The sequence below is a fragment of the Spinacia oleracea genome, chromosome 6 (genome assembly GCF_020520425.1).
Source record: "Spinacia oleracea cultivar Varoflay chromosome 6, BTI_SOV_V1, whole genome shotgun sequence".
Classification (NCBI taxonomy): domain Eukaryota; kingdom Viridiplantae; phylum Streptophyta; class Magnoliopsida; order Caryophyllales; family Amaranthaceae; genus Spinacia; species Spinacia oleracea.
The window spans coordinates 148,383,139-148,396,215 of NC_079492.1; the positions used below are offsets into that span (position 1 = coordinate 148,383,139).

At 30.6% G+C, this 13,077-nt stretch overlaps 1 long non-coding RNA gene across 1 annotated transcript; it reads left to right on the forward strand.

Moving 5' to 3' along the window:
• The first annotated feature begins 5,470 nt into the window (after window positions 1-5,470).
• LOC110790936 (uncharacterized) lies at window positions 5,471-7,305 on the forward strand. Its single transcript, XR_002533978.2, has 4 exons — window positions 5,471-5,941; window positions 6,505-6,624; window positions 6,711-6,816; window positions 6,998-7,305. It is a non-coding gene; the product is annotated as an uncharacterized lncRNA (long non-coding RNA).
• The last annotated feature ends 5,772 nt before the right edge of the window (window positions 7,306-13,077 follow it).

Here is a 13,077-nt window from a genome sequence, read left to right on the forward strand (position 1 = left end):
AGACTCCATTTAAAAGAATAATGATGTGATCAGGAAATTTTAAGTATGTATTCAACTTTATTTTATTTTCGTATGTCGTAATATATTTATTTGGGAGAATCTTCCTTTGATCTTTTTAGAACTTTTTGACGATACAAAATCAATTAATTTACAAACTAATGGTAATGCAAAGTGATAACAATGCATATACATATTTATCTCATTCGTACCATAATAGTGTAGAAGGTTGACGACGTATTGTTTTATCATCTAAGTGCAACTAATATCAAATGTGGTAATTAAATTAAGTAAAGGTTATCACATAAATTAACTTAGCTTATTGTTCGTTCAAGCTACTAATCTACCCTTGTGAGACTTTTGAGTACATGGGTAAGCTACCAAGTACGTTGATTTTAGACAAGATTTGATCGATACCTGGTTTTGATTATCATTTTAAAACTTTAACCAAGTAAGTTAATCAGTTGACATTCACTACAAAATTGTGCTTGTAGATAATGGAACGTAAATATTTGAAACACCTTCATTGAATAGGGGAGAAAATAACAAGTTTATAACCCATGAAGAGTTGCTTCTCGGTCTTGTTAAGATTGTGCGGGACCGCAATTTGGATTATACACCCGGGTGTACAGTGCTTATTGTGCACACAGTTGAACATTTATTGAAAATCTAATGAATATTGAGAATGATTTCAATGTACACGTACTAGTGAAATATTTAAACTATATGTTCTATGGATTTGAACTATATGTTCATTGGCTATATGTTCTTTGGGTATGAACAATATGTTCTTTGTATTTGAATTATATGTTCATTTAAAAACAGGATGCACAGTGAGCGTTGTGCACCTGAGTGCATAAATCATATTTTGGTGCGGGACCATTTTAATTTAATTTTATCAAAATTTACATAATGAAATTCCACTATTCCAATTTGATTTTTCAAGTACATTAACTATCTATACTAATATATTAAAAGGCGTTTATAAGAATGTATATGTGCCACGTAGATCCCTCCTTATTACGCCACATCACCACTACTAAGTATCATGACATGTAGTTGCCAACCAAAAAGCATGTAGCAAGGATTGAACACTAGATCTCTTGAATTAAAAGTTACCATTCTTACCATCTTAGCTAGCCACAATGATGTTATATCTTTCTATTCAAATAATACATACAACCTTTTTAAAACGAATAATAATGAGTTAAAGGAAAAAAACAAACAAAAGGGAATTAATTACTTAACTTATAAATGTACAATTCTTCTCTTCTCAACTTAAGCTTAAAAAATAAAAAATTAGGGTAATGGAGTGTGATTATGAGTGCGTGAAGAGGGAAACATTGACAAGAGTATAATAATCAACTAATCATGAAGAAGAGAACTCGACTTTGTTTTGATTTTAGGATATGGGAAGGAAGTTTGTTGATCGGCCACTGATCTTGAATGGAAATTAGATAATAGCACCACACAGACACATATTTAAAGTAAGTAAATCCCACTAAAAATAAAACCCGGAGCAACGCCCGGGCCACAAACTATTTAATACATTATTCATACCAATTTCGATGTTGAATAATTGAATATAGCTAAAAAAAAAAATTAATGTTATTAATTTAACGTTAATTATAGCACTCTATAAATGTAGATCAAACTATCCACAATAAAACTAAAAAGTAATACTCATACACTAATGTTATGTCTAATCTATGTTAAAAAAAAAAAAAAAACCTTATAACGTCAAATCAAAATGTTGGTAGAAATAATGTGGAATGATTATGAGGGAAAAGATATTTTTTTTTAGGTAGCTAGAATTACAGATGGCAATTGGAGAATCAGATTTTATTGTCTTGTTCAATTGGCCTAATTAACTCCACAAACAACCAAAGGCCTTCACAGTTCACACCATTATATCCATAAGCTGTCTTTATATTGGTCACTTTAAACTAATCTACTTAATTCTTCCGGTTTTTAGTTGATATCTATTTTTTTAGATGTTCTTTTAGTTTACATGTTTCTATTTTAATTTTGGAATGTTTTGTAAAATGCAATTTCAGTTCTACCCTTACTCACCTCTTGTTACTCCTCTCTCACCCCTTTGGTAGGTACTCCCTCCGTCCCAAAATTATAGTCTCGTTTGACAAAAAACACGGATTTTAAGAAAAATTGAATATAGTACATGAAAAAAGTGGAATAAAGTACAAATGATGATTGAGTTGCATGGAAAAGTGGAATAAAGTACATGGGAAAAAGAATATAGTACATGGGAAAAAGAATATAGTACATGGGAAAATGGAATATAGTACATGTGTTGTGTTTTCAATGCATTTTTTATTAATATAGTACATGGAAAAGTGAGGACCTTAATAGCCAAAATTAGAAATAGGAGTATAATTTTGAGACGCCCGATTTAGAAAACAGAACTATAATTTTGGGACGGAGGGAGTATAAATTAGGGATATTGTTATCTTTAGACGGAGTACTTTTTATTTCAGTCTTCTCTATTTTTTTTTGTCAAAATAAAGTGAGTTTTTACATAAAAGCAAAGGAAATATAGATTATTGTAATAATCACGCCCATATATGTTATAACAGTGAGTCTCATGTGTGAGCAGCCATACCATCAACTTCATGGTGTTACGCACGCGTGTTACTTTCTCGCTCGCAACTACTATGCAGAAGGTTATTTACTGGTGTTACTTGCCTTTCTATGTTGCATGGTATTACTTGACTTTCTATGTTGGTGTTACTTATACATTGTATTTGTTGTTACTTTTTCTTGTTTTGGTGTTACTTGACTTTATATGTTAGTGTTACTTATACATTGTATTATCTGTTATTTTATTGCAGTTTCTTGAATTTCGTGTTATAGGTTCCTTGTCTATACTGGTGTTACTTGACTTTATATGCTGTTACTTATACATTATATATATGCGGTTACTTTTCTTGTTTTATTGAAGGTTCTTCAATTTAATGTTAGAGGTTGTTTGTATAGACTAATATTACTTGACTTTCTATGTTGGTGTTACTTTTAGATTCCGTTGACTTATATATAAGTGTGAACATGTCACACCATCGATCAAGTTGATGGCCGGTCACATATAAGACTTTTGAATGTTATAATATGTTATGTCATAACTAACAAATGAAACCATATTTTATTTATAGTTGTGCTTGATCGTTTAATACAAAGTTTTATATAAGACGGTCTTACACAAAAGACCACCTTGGAATCCATATAAGTTGAGCAATGAAATCAATTAGTTAAGCACTGAAACTAATTAGTTAAGCACTGAAACCAATTAGTTAAACAATGAAACTAATTAGTAAAGCATTAAAACGAATTAGTTAAGCAATTGAACAAATTAGTTAAGCAATCAAAGTGGTCTTTTTGGTAAGACGGTCTTACACAAAAGTTATCGATCTTTTAATAGCTAGATATGTACCCCTTTAATAGGGGGATTAATGTTGGTTGAGGTGGAATAACATATTTTAGCTCTAATTTAAGTGGTAACCCGTAACCTTTGAAGGCTTAATTGAAGTTGCAAAAAATAGTACTCCGTGTGATTTTTTGTTTTCAATTGATAAGGTTATACGACAATTGGAGCCCTTACGTGTCACGATCCTCCAGATTTCGGTACAGATTTTACTGGACGGTTAGACCAGACTCATCTGCTTTGATAGGAGAAGAGAATCAGAAAGTGATCGGATAAATAAGAGATTTTCATCCTAAAAGTGGGAATTAATCATGTAGGTGACCTTCAATTATACAGTAGTCTTGAGATTTTTTGTGTACATGATTCTCACTACAAAATTATGCATCAATTAGAGATGGATTTTGAGACGGATACAATAAACATCTCAAACTTGAGACGGGTTACTAAATTTCCGTCTCTAAATTAAAATTGAGATGGAATTTTGTATGGAGTTTCAAAATTTCCGTCTCAAATTTGTAATGGATTTGCAAGAATTCCGTCTCAAATTTTTTTGAGACGCCCTCCATAGTGACGCCCTATTTTCGTCTCAAATCCGTCTCTAAACATCATTTTGAGACGGATTTGGATTATATAGAAACGGAATTCCTCGTCTCTATAAAATGATTATTTTGTAGTGTGCACTTAAGTTTTATACGGAATATACTTGATTTTTTCTTTTTTTTTGGTATTCAACAGTCAACACGAACTGTTACGAAATTCTATTGAAAGCTCAAAATAAATTTATTCTAAATAAACACGACTCCGTAAAACAAAAACATTTTTGATTAGTTAATTAATGGTAAGCTTAAGCTATCGCTGAAGCTGAAGTACCTAAAAAATCTTATGGAAAAAAATCCTAGGGTTTGAATTGCTGATATCCTAAATCATTTAGTACAGTAACATTTAGTACATTTATTAAAACTTTTAATAAACGGACAAAAAAAAAGACTAATAAATGACATGATCTCAATTTATCGTAATAGATGTGATAATAACTTTTGACCTATTTGCACAAATACCCATCACCTTCCATAAGTTCCATTAACCTAATTAATATAAATAATTCTTAATTAAATTATATAAATACGAAGCATTTGTTTAAAAGTTAATTAATTGAATAGAATAAAATATTGATTTAGGAGTGTCGTGTGTGAGTGTGTGACTTTGAGCCGTTGGATCGGAGGGCGTGATCAAACCATTAGTGTATATAGAAACAATTAGATGGATCGCTAATGTTTTTTTATGAATGTGTTACTTATAATTATACATATAGAAAGACGACAATCCCACTTTATATTGATTTTTTAAATTTACTTGTGCATAAATGTGTGTTCATTTTATCTGATATGGTCTGATTTTTCTAGTTTTTAATTTAATTTGAAGGTTTTTTGCTTTTTTTAGGTCTTGTATGGTGTGGTCGATAGGTCTTGCTTGGTCTGATCGATCTGGTATAATTTTTTCGTTCTAATTTGATAATTAAGTAATAAGAATAAGGTGGAAAGAACATATCTAGGTTTATATATAGGAAGCTTGTTGCTTGATAAAACCTGGGACTTGAGTTTGAGACCCAACCAACATTCTTCCTTTTTTTTTTTCACTTTATTCTAGCTTTCCTTACTAAAAAATCACTCTTTTGTTAAATATTTTTATTCTTTTCTCAAACTAACCCTCATAAAATGTAAATATATTATTAATTTATTCTAGAATTTGTATAAACAAAAAAATAATAATATAATAGTTATGTATTTTACATTAAATAATTGCCCGTAAAAATTTATAGGGGGCAGTCACTACTACAAAAATAGGCAAAGAGACCCTCAACAAAAGACTCGTTGAATAACATAACGGGTCTCTTTAATATAGGAGATCTTATATTAGTGATAACGGGTCTCTAATGTGTACGGGACCCACAAATCGTACCAAGTCTAAAAGAGAAAAGACCCCCTAAATAAGCTAACAGGTCTCTACTTGTCATCGGGTCCACTAGTATTGCGGTTGAAAAAAAAAAATTGGGACGAAGACCTAATAGCTAAGAACACGGGTCTCTTTCTTCCTCCTAAATTACAAAAATAAATAAAATTCATTGCCTTTTGTTCTTTCAAACTCGCCAGCCTCCCAGCCTCCAAACTTCCAAACTCACACTCTTTCATCCTTTATCACTACGCTCCGGTAGCTCAGACTTCCCCAAAGTTCGGAGTGGCTGGACTCCATAAATCATCGATTAATTCACCGAAAAATGGTCGGTTAGAAAGGAGTTGATCGGCGTTGTCGTCGTCTTGAACATCGGTGTTGTCATCATCTTGTCGATGTTTAATTCGATGATGGTTCGATCTATTGATCGATCCCGATTCAATGTGTTCTTGAGGTTGCGCCACATTTTGGGGAGAATATGGTTGTGATTTTTTCTATGGATGGTACCGACGGTATTGTTCGTGGTCAACCATTTTAAACATTGGATCTTCTATTACTGTAAGATTTCATTATTTTTACTATTTTTTATGATGGTCAATGTTTTATGATTTGATTTTATTTTGATTAAGAAGGGTGTATTTTTAGGGTTTTGTTGATTTGCATATTGTATTTTTAGATCTGTTTTTGTAGATCGTTGGATCTGGATTAGTGTGGCTTTTGATTGTTGACGATGTTGCGGTAGTAAAATTAGAGATTGTTCATTTCATTATTGTGAACAGCTACCTTGACGTCTTTTTATCAGTGAACACCAGATGATTTGTGAATTGTGGTAGACAATTTGGTTATGTATCTATCTATTAATGTGTGTAGTATATAAATCAATAAATCCCAGAAAGTATACTAATGTCAGTTTGTTGAGAAGTTGAATATTTTTTAAATGGTTAATTAGTGGATGAAGGCGTTTTGGGTTTGATTTATGTGGGGTTAATACCTGATGAAATTCATAATTCTTGAGTTGGTTTTGTTAATCTTAAAAAAATTCATATGGGAAATTCAATTAAAATGTATATTGTACTTAATAGCTCTCACAATTACTTCACACATGTTGGTCCATTCTGTAGGAACCTCGTCAACATATGAATTTTGGACATAACAAAAAATTGCATTCTTGTGGATGGATCGAAGAGGGATGGACTTCATAATTCTCGTTGAGTGATGTAAGACTTGTGGCCTAATTTGAGGTATCTGGGTATCATTTATCTCTGTATATTCTACATCCAAATGTACATTCGTTTGGGACTGAGATTCATTTCCTTTGGTGGTGCAGCATGTAAATTACAGTAATATATATGCTAGCAAAATGGGAAAAAAGGAGGTTGGTTTCAGCAATTAAGAGGATCTTTGCAGATAGCTCCAAGGAGAAAGTGGCTTATGTAAGTAGACTTTATTGCTTTGACATCTCATTCTTCATTGATCACTTTTCAGATTCCTAACTTTGAGTTTAAACAATTTCTACATTCTACCTCAGAAATGTAATTACTATTTAGTTTATTGGGGATTTGTAGTTCATATTTTACATGTTTGGTGTTTATCTGGCTTTGTATTTGTTATTAGGATGTCATGTTGAATCACATGGGGAACATAGTTGGAGGCGAACATATGCTTTTGCCCGCATTGGGAAGTTCAGATTCAGAAACCACCCAAACAGAGTTGGAGGCCAACATATGATTTTGCCCGCATTGCTAATAATTATTATTCTCAATTTTTTAATCTTGTCACAATTATGTACACTTTTGAGCTTTATTTTATTTTATTTTATATTTTTGGAGATTACAATTGATGTAAATGTGAATTTTTTTTTGTAATTTTACGAATTATTTGGAATTACCAAATTGGTTAAATGCTGATTTTTAGGCCGAAAATTATTTATGCTAATTTTTTTTGTAATAAAAATTTATGAAAAGAGACCCGTTAGGTATAAAAAGGGCTCTCTCGAAAATATTAATAAAAACTAGTAAAATATTCAAAGAGACCCCATATCTAACATATGGGGTCTGAGTTTGTTAATTATAGAAATATTAAAAAACTCAAAGAGACCTCTTATGTTACATATGGGGTCTGAGTTTGTTGGATAAAATAATATTAAAATATTCAAAGAGACCCCTTATGTTAAATATTGGGTCTGAATTTTTTTACAAACAGAGACCCCTTTTCTTAAATAACGGGTCTCTTGTTTTTAACAAACAGACCCCCTCTAGATGAGGGGTCTCTTTTATAAAGAGACCCCCCCATCTAGAGACCCCCTTAAATGGGGTCTCTTAGGCCATTTTGGACGGGTCTCTTTGCCCATTTTTGTAGTAGTGAGTATTTATATTTAGCACAGGGCCACCAAATTGCCAGAGACGGCCCTGTGAAAAATAAAGGTCAACTGTTTAATTAGTTATGTACAAGGAGATTATTTAAAAGGACTAATAAGGATATTGAAGACAGATCATTAAACCTAATTTAAGATATAAAAATTATTTTTCATATATATATAACTACTCGGCTCATTCTGCTTCTTTTAAAAATTAAAATGCATCACTAGTCACATTTGACATTTTTCTATATTTGATAACTTTTTTTTTAAAAAAAAAATCACTTAAAACGATCATACGAACAAAAGGACTTTCAGCTAATTTAAAGGTTTCTCGTATATATAACAGGATGTGCTTATCAATCATAGTGATCATCACATATATTTCTCATTTTCAAATATGTGATCATACAAAAGGAGGTTACTAGCTTAGAACACGAAATAATCAAAGTCCAGGTTAATCATTTACTCCATATAGCCTGAATTATTGATGATTTAGTGGGACCCACTTCGATCAACAAGGTTGGCCGAAGATTTCATGTTAGCCGCATTGGTGTTTCATTGGAAGTTTTTTTATTTGTTTTAATTCTTAGCTAGTGTTTTGCAATGACTAACCAGCTTTTATTTTAATTTTAAAGGAGTTACTTAAATAATTAAATAAGTAAGGTTTCGTTCTATTCGACTTATTTTGACTGAACTTATATTATCTAAACTTATTTTATCTAAATAAAATTTATTTTGTCTTAAATAAGCTTATTTATGTGTGAAATGTCTGGAAAAAAAAACTTACTTTTGCTGAATTTATTTTGTCTGAATAAGTCAAAATAAGTCGAACAGAAAAGAGCCTAAACAGTTGTTCTAATTAAATTTTCTGAAATTACACTTCAAAAAATTGTAGCATTAACGACGGAAAATCCTGTCAAAAAAGGCCAATAATCGTTGATTAATGACGGGATTTTTTGTCGCGAATCCGTCATAAAAGGGGTCGTCGTTAATGAAAAATTCCATCGTTAATCCGTCGTAAAAGACATTTGCGACGGTCGTTCCCGTCTTTATTTGGTTGTAAGCCCCGTCGCAAAAGCCTTTTACAACGGAATTTTTAACCCGTCGTAATTAGGTTGTCGTTAAATATATAAATTCTTGTAGTCAAAGCTGAATTTTTTTACCTCCACAATATAATAATTTTAATATCAATGTACGTAGTATGTAATTTCAATAAACTAAATATATAAAATTTGTACGGAATACATAATTTAAACAAAAGATATCCAACAATTTATGTTATTCCAAAAGCTTTAGCCAAACTTTTTATTATCATAAAAATATATGATTTGATTATAAATATCTACCTTTAACCACAGTGCACCATATTGCTCCCTACCCAATCTTTGAAGAGATTTGAAGTTTGGTAATTTATACACCTTTGCTTATTATCAGAATGTATCTCAAGTAAAGTGCATTTAAGAAAAGCAAAGATAATGATAATCATGTTCGTAATACAGGTTAATTAAATATTTGCTCATTTGGGTTACATAGTTTGGTTAAATTACACATAAAATAAATAATTGGCGGGGTTTAAGGTTCACGAATGGGTAATATATAAGTAGCTTTACTATTTCAACAGGGGCAATTACTATTTCCGTAATCATCATTGGAGTGCTTAATTAGTGGAATCCTAATCTTTGTACGTATTAATTAAATTAATAATAATGCAAAGTTAAAGTGTTTTAGAATGACATTAACAAAATCCTAAGTACTCAAAAAGATGAAATCACTAATTGTCATTGCTTATATCATACAGTAGATATCATCTTGTACATACAAGTACACAAGTATAATCGAATATGCTACTACAAAAGATCTTCATTTGCGGTGTCGATTTCCATCCTCTTACTATAAATTATACTTTCTTGATCTAGTATATACATCAATCTAGTCACACATATATGTATTCTTTTTTTGGTACATAATCAAGGTCATGTTCTTTTCACCTTATTCTTATTACTTACTACTACTCCGTATTACTCCTTCCGTCTCGGAATACACGTACCGGTTTGACTTTTTGCACTATTCACATAATTCACTTTGACCCTATTTTATTTCTAGTGTATGAAAACAAAAGTTAGCATATAATATATTGTTGGCTTCATCTTAACATATATTTTCAAAATATTAATATTTCATTAGTTTTTATAATATGTAGTTAAAGATATTGGTAGTCAAATTTGTGCATTGGCAAGCGTGTCGACTCGAACCGGTGTGTGTATTCCGGGACAGAAGGAGTACTTATTTTTAATTAAACTTGGATCAGATAAGAAATATTCAGGCAATATCAGAAAAATCAGATGATTGGATCAGATCGAAAAAAGTAAAAATTACTTGCATAAAACATTCAGACCAAACCACCTATTACAAATGGTGAAATCGAATGTACTCTTATGCAGTGTGGAAGGAGAGACTCCAACCATTAGTCCAACTTTGACTCTCTATATGTATAAATCAATTAGTGTATGTGCTTATATATGTGTGTGTATATAGATGTACTTGAACCAAGCTTCTTTGGTAGAAAACTCATTTTATGACTTGGAGGTCACAATTTTGAGCTCCATTAACTGTGTTAGGCTTGGGAGTGGGGATTCCCTTCTACTCACCAGAGATATGGTTTGGTTCAGTAAGATGGTTCATCTTCCTAATAAATATATAAAAAGCAAATAGATATACCTAAATTATCAAAGTTAAATTAGTATCATAAGTATGAATTTTTTATAAGAATTATATATAACCAGATCGATTCTTATTATATGGTGACACACTCATTTAAACAATAACCTAACTTCCAAAGCTGCTTTTAAGCCTAGCTTGTTTGCTAAAGTCTTGATAAAAGTAGTTTTGTAATAGTATCTATATTTATGTGGGGTCTTGTTTGATTCGTATTAATGAATACTTTTAAATATCAAAATTTTACAAATTTTTACTATTGTATAATAAGATATAAAACTGATACTCCCTCCGTCTCTTTTTGTTCTTTACGTTTTGCTTTTTGGGTGTTTCAAAATGTTTTTTACATTTCCTTTTATATTATCAAATAAATGTTTTAATATTCTATCAAAATTTGTGTCCAATGATTATTTTAACCAATTAAATTCATTGGGTCATTTAATCTCTCGCACTTTTCTATTGGGACATTAAATTTTTCTCATTTTCGCAATATCAGAATTTTGATAAAAGTGAAAACACTATAAATAAACGTAATTTTCCTTGTTTAAATAAAAACCCAAATTCTTATATGAGACTGTCCTCACCATCAACTGATGGTGAGACCAGTTCACACTTGCGAATTTAGGTATGTTACTTCTATAGTTTAGACATGTTACTTTTTTTTATATAATTTTAGAGGAGGTACTTTTTTTAGTTTAGGTATGTTACTTCTATAGTTTATACATGTTACTTTTTTTATACGAAGTAGTTTTAGGGGAGATACCTTCTTAGTTTAGGTATGTTACTTCTAGAGTTTAGACATGTTACTTTTTTTTTTAATAATTTTAGAGGAGGTATTTTTTTTAGTTTAGGTATGTTACTTCTATAGTTTAGACATGTTACTTTTTTTTATAATTTTAGATGAGGTACTTTTTTAGTTTAGGTATGTTACTTCTATAGTTTAGACATGTTACTTTTTTTTTTATACGAAATAGTTTTAGAGGAGGTACTTTTTAGTTTAGGTGTGTTACTTTTTTTTTATACTTCCTCCGTCTTTTAATACTCGCAACGTTTGTTAGTTTCACGCATGCCGATGCACAACTTTGATCATTTATATCTTAAATTCTCTTAATGCAAAAATTATAAAAAGTTGATATTTTGAAAATACACATTGAGACGAATCTAACAAGATCACACATGACTATGTTTTATCTTATATAAAAAACACTACGAATAGTCAAAGTAGATTTTATGAATAGTGGCAAAAGTCCAAACGTTGCGAGTATTAAAAGACGGAGGAAGTATAATTTTAGAGGAGGTACTTTTTAGTTTAGGTATGTTACTTTTTTATTTTTATTATAATTTTAGAGGAGGTACTTTTTAATTTAGGTACTTTTTTTTATATAGTTTTAGGGGAGGTACGCTATTTGTTTCGCGATCGTCACACCATCAAGTTGATGGTGTGACTGGTCTCACAGGAGACGCGCTGAAAAAAAAAAAATAGAGGAATCTCAATACACATTAATCGCTAATAAACGTGTAAAAGATCAAACGTAAAAACAAAAAGAGACGGAGAGAGAAAAAAATAAGAGATAAAACTTATATAAAATGTAAATTGACTTACGTAAAAAAAAAATAGAAACCGAAATATCATTATGGAACGGATGAAATATTTAACAACAGGACCAACGTAACAGTTTATGCGCTATTAGGTACGTATAAGAGTCCGTCCAGCCGCAACAATTGACTGTCGCTATCTTGTAATTAGTTAGGATTAATTATCATGCACTTATCTATCACCTGTGACTAATTAGTGTGTGATTAATAAACTCAATATGATAAAGCTTCATTCTATAGGCTTGTTGGTTGCTTCCCGGAAGACTTATGTTTTAAGCAATGCTTGTGTAACATTCTTAGTGCAATGCTTCGTATTATTTTCTACGACGACCTAAGAAATAGGGATCCATCTTTGGGTGATTTGATTGTTAGGAGTTGTCTCTTCCAATGTTATGATATTTCAAAGGAAAATTTGTCAAATACAATCTAATAAACTTCTCTATTTGCCAATTACAACCTCAAATTTCTTTTTGCCAATTACAACTTTAAACTTATACATCAATTGTAAATTACAACCCGAAATTATTTTCCAGCAAAAATCACCGGAAGATGATGTCATAATATTTTTTTAAAAAATAATTACATATTTTCTGTAAAAATAAATAAATACTCCCTCTGTCCCTTAATACTCGCACCGTTTTGACTTTTTGCACTATTCACATAATTCACTTTGACCTAATTTTATTTCTAGTATATGAAAATAAATGTTCTTGTATAATATATTGATGGCTTCATCTTAATATATATTTTCAAAATATTAATATTTTATATGTTTTTATAATATGTAGTTAAAGATATTGGTGGTCAAAGTTTTGCATTGGCAAGCGTGTCAAGTCGAAAAGGTTCGAGTATTAAGGGACGGAGGGAGTAGATAAATAAGAATTAAAACAAAACAAAAAAAAAATCGAAAAAATAATTTTTTTTACAGATATTATGTACTTCATATTTTTTTTTTAATAACGTTGTGACATCATCTACCGGTGATTTTTGCCAGAAAATGGTTTCGGGTTGTAATTTAAAATAG